This window comes from Myotis brandtii, unplaced genomic scaffold (assembly GCF_000412655.1).
Source record: "Myotis brandtii unplaced genomic scaffold, ASM41265v1 scaffold647, whole genome shotgun sequence".
Lineage (NCBI taxonomy): Eukaryota > Metazoa > Chordata > Mammalia > Chiroptera > Vespertilionidae > Myotis > Myotis brandtii.
In genome coordinates, this window is record NW_005370500.1 from 184,123 (window position 1) to 191,184 (window position 7,062).

A 7,062-nucleotide genomic window follows, 5' to 3' on the forward strand; every position below is an offset into this window, starting at 1 on the left:
GACGGGTGGGACTGGAGGGGGGAGGGCAGAGGGGCCTCCTGCAGCCTTTGCATCCTCAGGGTCTCCCTTGGGTGAGCCCGTGGGGCCCCAGGAGGGGACAGCTACAGAGGACAGGGGTGAGGGAAGAGGAAACAGCCATCTCGGTGGTGGGGGGGCTCATCTCTACCCCCCTCCAGGCAGGAGCAGAAGCCAGTGCAAATGCCCTGGGGTGGGGCCTGACCCACCAGTAGGCGGGAGCCTGGTCAGCAGGTGGGACCGTGACAGAGGTGTCTGGGGTGGGGTCACACAGGCCTGAGGCCGCACGCGGGGGGACCTGCACTGTCTCCTGTGTGCAGTGGGCACCCACATATCCGAATCTGTTCCACCCGGGTATTTACCCAGGAGACAGGCCAGGAAGCCGGTCCAGGGTCACAGCAGCCTCCTCCCAGTCGGGCAGGACTGGACCCAGACCCGGCGGCCGTGCGCACCCCACTTTCTACTTGAGACCTGCGTGCGTCATTGCATGTCACTCATGCCTCCACAAAGGCTATCTGTAAGATGGGGTCTGCAGGGGGCCTGGGGTCCACACCCTCCCCTCCTCTCTCTTTGCAGCTGCCCAAGTTTTCCAGGCAAAAGCAGAAGTTCTGTGCAAGTGGAAAAAGCCAGCTTCCGGGGGCTGGGGCTCCTGAGGCCACGGCGCCTGCTTCCTGCGTCCAATCCATCTTGTTATTGCCAGAGCCGGAGAATTGCTCCCGAGGCGGAATCTTGAATATTCATCTGATTTACGGCCGGCTGCCGACAGCTTTATGAATCCACCCACCAATACCTGCAGCCGGTCATCAATCTTCCCCCGAGATTGTGCTTCTGCCAGTAACTCATGAATTAAAGAGGCCCTCGCCCCCGCGCCTGCCCTCCCCGCGGCGCGTCGTGACGAGGCGGACCTGACCGGCAGTCAAAACGCTGCCGCCGCCGGGAGCCCAGGCGACCTTGGATGACTCACAGGCTGTCTGCAGAGGAAGGGGAGCTCAGCTCGGCCTCTGCCCCGGACTCAGCCTCAGTTTCCCTGTCAGTCGAGACTGCAGACCACCTGGTGTGCTAGCTGGGTGGCCGGTGAGCCCGAGTGAACGCGGGGGTCTGGCTCCTGAGACACCCCGAGATGAGGGGCGCTCACAGCCAAGACCCCCGCGTGCTCAGACACAGCCCGGAATGAAAGCAGCAGCGCCCTCGAGGGCTTGTGGGGGAACGCAAGGAGGGGTGCCTGGCACCTGGTGGGCCCGGTGGGGAGCAGATGGGAGGATTTTTATCCAGGCAGGACAAATGTCACAGGCTTGGCTCTGGGCTCAGGAAGCAGCTCCACAGTGTTTGCAGCGCCCACCCCTGGCCAGGGGGCCCCCAGATGCAAATCTACTGCCCCAAGCCTGAGCCACGGCTGGCTTCCCCAAGCCCCCCAGAGCCTGCCACGGGAAGAGCACTCAGCCGATGGGCCTGGGTGGATCAGACCCTCGCCAATCAGTAAGACATCGGCAGTATCTGCAGAAGCGTCCGGAGAAACCTGTGCCCGGCTCCATAGGGGTCGGCAGGTGGCTGGGCTCCAACGCACTGGGGCTCGAACCCCACTCTGCCCCTTAGCCTCCAGGGACCGAGGCAAGTCACGCAGCTCCTGCACCCCATCAGCTGGACACAGGGTCACAGCTGGCTCCAAGGTAGTTGGGGCTTCAGCCCCTCTGACACTGCAGCCCCTGCCCAGGCCCAGCGGCTGCCGCAGGGTTCCCTCTCGGACAGTCTGCCCTGCCCTGCCAGCTCGGGGCACAAGGACAGTTACCACAGAGTGCTCCCGGGTGCCACGCTGTTATTATTCCCTTGTACAGACGAGGCAGCTGAGGCCCAGAGAGCTAACGTGACTCACAAGGTCACACAGCTCAGAAGGGGCTGTCTGACCCCGGAGCCCACGCTATCAGCCCCGCCCATGCCCACTGCAGCGGCTCTGGCTGCTCCTCACCCCCTGAGTGTGCACCGGGTATCAGGGTTCAAACGGAGCCCCTCCTCTGTGGGAATGAAGAGTCTGACCTGAGGAGCCACCTCACCGCTCTGAGCCTCAGCCTCCTCCTCTGCCCCCGGAGAACGGTGGGCCCCTCGCAGCTGGCACATACAGTGCTGGGCAGGCGCAGTGCTCAACAAGCACCCCCGACTTCGGTATGAACCTCAGACCCCCTGTATGTCAGCAACGGGGGCACTGAGAAGTCCAAACACCACCAGCCCAGTTCTGGGGGGAGAGGGTGCCTAGGAATGAGGTGAAGGGGGAGGCAGAGGCCAGCGCTGGAGCATCAGTTTGCCTACTGGGCATTCCCTGGAAAGGGGCGGAGGCCGCAGACCAAAGCTCACTAGGGGAAAAGTCTCGGCTTCTGGGAATGGAACTCCCCAGGGGCTTGGCCTCTCTGCTGAGGTTCTATGGACTTTTCACCTTGGCACTGGTCCATGACCACGCTGGCAGTATTTACCCTGTGGGAAGGGGCTGCATGGAAGGGGAGTGTGTGAGTGTGTGTGTGTGTGTGAGTGTGTGTGTGAGTGTGTGTGTGTGTGAGTGTGTGAGTGTGTGTGAGTGAGTGAGTGTGTGTGTGTGCGTGTGTGTGTGTGTGTGTGCGTGAGTGTGTGTGAGTGTGTGTGTGTGCATGTGTGTGTGTGTGTGTGTGTGTGTGTGTCGGGCGGTGCAGGAGGTCAGCCCAGGCAGCTGGCCTCTGGAGTCTCAGATGTGGGTTTCCTCCTGGTACTTCCTCCTCGCTCTCTGTCCCCATCCTCCTTCACCATTTGCTCATGGGCTGAAACCCTGGCGGATGGATGACCCCCAGCCCATGGCCCCCTCTGGGGATTTACACTCAGGGTGGAGACAAGGGTTGAAGCCCAAGCTCCCACCTCGTTAGCTATTAGAACTCCTCCACTGCCTTACCTACGGAATGGGGACAAGTTTCAGCGGTGAGAGAAGGAACTAAGGAGGTGATGCCCGGAAAGGGCTTGGCACACTGTAAGCACGCAGCCAGTGGGAGCTGCTGCTATCATATGCTGCTCGGTATATGTTTATCCACTGACTGGGTGGATGGGTGAATGAGAGGATGGATGGTTGGATTAGTGAATGGGTACCTAGATCAGTGCTCATCCACCATCCATTTGTTCATCCATCTATCCATCTATACGCCACCTACCCACTTATCCATCCATCCATCCATCCATCCATCCATCCATCCATCCATCCATCCCCGTGTGTGTATGCACACACATGTGGCTAGGCAGATAAAGAGTGGGATGGACAGTTAGACAGATAGATGGATGGGTAGATGATTAAATTAATGGGTGCATAGATGATGGGTGGATGGATGTTCCTATGGACAATTAGATGAATGAACAGATGGAGAGAGATGAATGGACAGATGGATGGCTAGATGGCTGAGGCCACACACTAAATGTTAAATTGCTTCCCTCCCGAAGGTGGCAGATAACAATTGCTTCAGCTCTGCCTGGCACCACATACATTAGCACAGCCGCGGGGGGCCGGAACACTGCAGCCTTCGCAATCTGCTCATTAGCTGGCTCGTGGAGCTCTTCACCTATTCAAAGCCAACAGGGTAGCAGCGTGACATTTAAGATTGCCTTTCAGCAATCACTTGCTTGGCCTTTCACAGAACACGGCGCGCAGCTGCTCGCTGGCTGGCCTTCTCCTCTGGAGGCGCTTTCAAGACCCCCACGTGCAGTAATGGGCCCGCTCTCCCGGGGCTAAGGGGGCTGTGCCCTAAGAAGTTGGGGCGCCTTCCCCCCAACTGTCTTGCTGCATTCTCTCCCTGCAGCAGGGCCAGCTATTACCTTCATTACCCTTCACTTAGGGGATTTAATTTGTAATGTGGTGTCGAAGAAGTGTCGGAGAAAGCGTTTCCCTGGCAACCAAGTTTTTAAACACGAGATTCTCTGGGTTTTAAAAGCCACTTCTCATCTAATTTCTCCCCTGAAAATTAGCTCAGAACTTTTCAGATGCTGAAGTTTTTAGCATAACAGCAGGCTAGCACTTCTGTCTGAAACCATAGAGGCCTACATTTGTCCCCTGCCAGAGGCAAGACCCTGGGAAGGTGGTTGGTTTCCTCGGCCACTTCATTCCCGGCCCATCAGCAATGGCCATTATGAAAGGACCACGGCCAGGCGAGCGGTGGTTTCCCAGCTGCAGTCAGTCAAGCTCCTGACGCCAGCCTGTTCCGTGGACTGGGAGGCCCCAGGTCCCCGCTGGCCGAGTCCCGCCGTGAGCGTCGATGGAGACCCGGAGACAGCCAGGTGGGCTGGGCCTCTTCTCACTGACAGCTCTGGGCCCATCTCCTCAGGCTAAGAAGGACGGTGCCAACCAGCACCCCAAAATGGAGGGCATACACTTTCAGGGTCTACTCTGGGTGGAAGTTGTGTTCACTGGGTACCTCCATCACCAACAAGCTTTCTGCCTCCCTGTGCCAACAGAACGGGGCCCTGCTGAGTGACCTGGCCTGGCTTCTCCTCACTGTGCCAGCGGGGCCCTCTCTCCTCTTTCCCTCATTCACACCCTTTACTCTGACCAAGCCACACCTCCACCTCTTCAACCATCTACACAGCATCTACCCGCCACCCTCACCCCACCCCCACCCACCGCAAACACACTCTGCCCTCGACCCTCCCTGGTCCTGCTCACCTGCAAGTCCTGAACTTTGCCCTTTAGCTCTGGCTTCCAAAGGGGGCCCCATGTAATGAGCTCTGCATCCCCTCCCGACCCCGCCCGTCCTCTGAACCTTTGAGGCAGTCTGTCCGCACCTCTGGGAGCGCCCAGCTTTGCTGCTCCGTCAACCCAGCCATTACTTTGTCCTGGAGACACAGGGGATAGTGGGGAAACCAGGCCAAAAGCCTTCAAACCCTGGCTCTCACAGCTCGGCAGCGGCATGGCCTTGGTGGGAAGACGGAGGTGTGGACCGAGGATGGATGCTGAGTTGATGGCTGACTGGGCCCACAGAGATTAGACGGGCACCTGGGAGCAGGTCGATGGTCCACTGGATAGATGTGTACATGGATGGAGGTGTGTGGAGGCATGGATGGTTGGAAGGTCTAAGAATCGATAACTACATGGAAGGGTAAAGGGCTGGATCAATGGAAGGAAGGAAGGAAGGAAGGAAGGAAGGAAGGAAGGAAGGAAGGAAGGAAGGAAGGAAGGAAGGAAGGAAGGAAGGAAGGAAGGAAGGAAGGAAGGAAGGAAGGAAGGAAGGAAGGAAGGAAAGGGATGGAGGGAGGGAGGGAGGAAGGATGCAAACCACTCAGCTACCCAGGCAGAATTACAGTCTGGGGGCGGGGGGGCAGACCAGGACCAGCACGGGAGCCTGTGGGTTCTCACCGCAGGAAATATTGCTCCTGGTAACTGGAGGCTTGAAGGTTTCAGTGACCCCGGGAAAGGGACAGGGCCTCCTGTGGGACCCATTCATTGGAGGATCAGGTCCTCTAAGCACTTTGGCCAACTCCGCATGCCGGGCAGCCAGGGCGTCCAACCGCTATTCATTGGGAAGCGACGGATGGGTCTTGGAGAGCGGCCATCGGGGAAGCGTGGCCGGCCGGGGAGCGCAGCCTTTGCTTGCAGAGCGTGCCCTCTCCCGCAGCAGCCGCAAAGGTTGCTGGATCAAGTCAACTCAAGGCCACTCGAGTTATAACCCCTTCCTGGGAGTCGCTCACCCATGAAGCAGGGAGAACTGTTGATAGAGGACCCACCCTGGAGCTGTTGGGGGCTGAGTGAGAACAGGTCTCTCTGTACCACCAGGAGGCCATTGAGGCGTGGTCCCGTTCCAGGAAGGACAGACCTCAGTAGACGTGGGTCAGACACACTCGTGGCCACAGGAAGGTGCAAACACTCCACTTGCCATTGGGTCTCCATCCCCGCCTGTGGGCCTGTTCCAACTTGGAGGGGCAGACTCCGCCGGGGTGGCTGGGGGGTGTGCACGGCACAACTCCAGGTGACGCCGCTCACACAGACCATGGGGAAGGGTTCAAAGCTTTATTGTGTGCGTGTATGTGGGGGGGGGGGGGGGGGGGAGGGGCCTCTGAATGTTACATCTAAAAGACAAACAAAACTCCTAACGTAACTCAGAACCTTGAGCTGTTAACACCACTGTGTCTACTTCCTCCCTCAGCCTCCCTCCCGGAGAGGCCGGGGGATAAAGAAGGGGTGATAGCTCACTTCTCCCGAGTGCTTAGCCAAGTGCGGGCACATAAGGGTGCTCAGTAAACACGTGTCATTAGCGGAGAGTAAGACGGAGGGACTCGGACAGATCAGAGTTTACTTCTGCCCAAGTTGAAGAGAGAAGGAGCGTCTCAACTTTCCAGCTCCCTGTGCCCCCGGCTGACTTTGCAGCAGTGTCCTCCCGTCCCCTTTGCCTGCAGTCCGGTGAAAAAATAAAAAGAAAGCGCCAGTCTGGGACGCTTGGCTGAGCCCTACCTCTGCAGCCACAGATCCCTCCAACTTAGGTTTAATCTTCCTGGGTCTGATGATCCGACTTAATTCAAAATGTAAATTTCATCTCCTCTGGGCTAATGGCTCTGAGCTCCACTTCACATAACGGGGAGGCAGCTGCTGCATGAGTCAGCAGGCCTCTGGCTCCGGCCTCTGGTCTTAATGGTGATGAAGGCCTCCCCAGGCTTCAGACAGACAGGCGCAGCCTCCGTGCCCACCGAGGCCAGACCTGGGTTCACCTGAGGGCAGAGTGTTCTATTAGGGGGTCCATGGGGCGGGGGGTCAATGCTCCGGGGCAGTCTCGGCAGCCCAGGTGCCTATGCCCGCTCCCCTGATGGGGGAACCTTGGCCCTAATAGGGAATTTCACCCAGACCCAGAAGATATCCTTGCACCTTCCAGGGTCTGGCCTGTGAGTGGCAGCCACTGTTTTCCAGGTGCTGGCTTCCCTGTGGGAGCTGCCCCTGGCCACAGAGCAGGTCCCCTCTGGCTCCCCAGGAGATCCAAAGGGCTTCTCAAAGCCAGCTAATATCCCATTGTCTGAGCTCAGCCATGCCCTTAAAGACAAAACCAGCCTCAGGGTGAGGGGAGG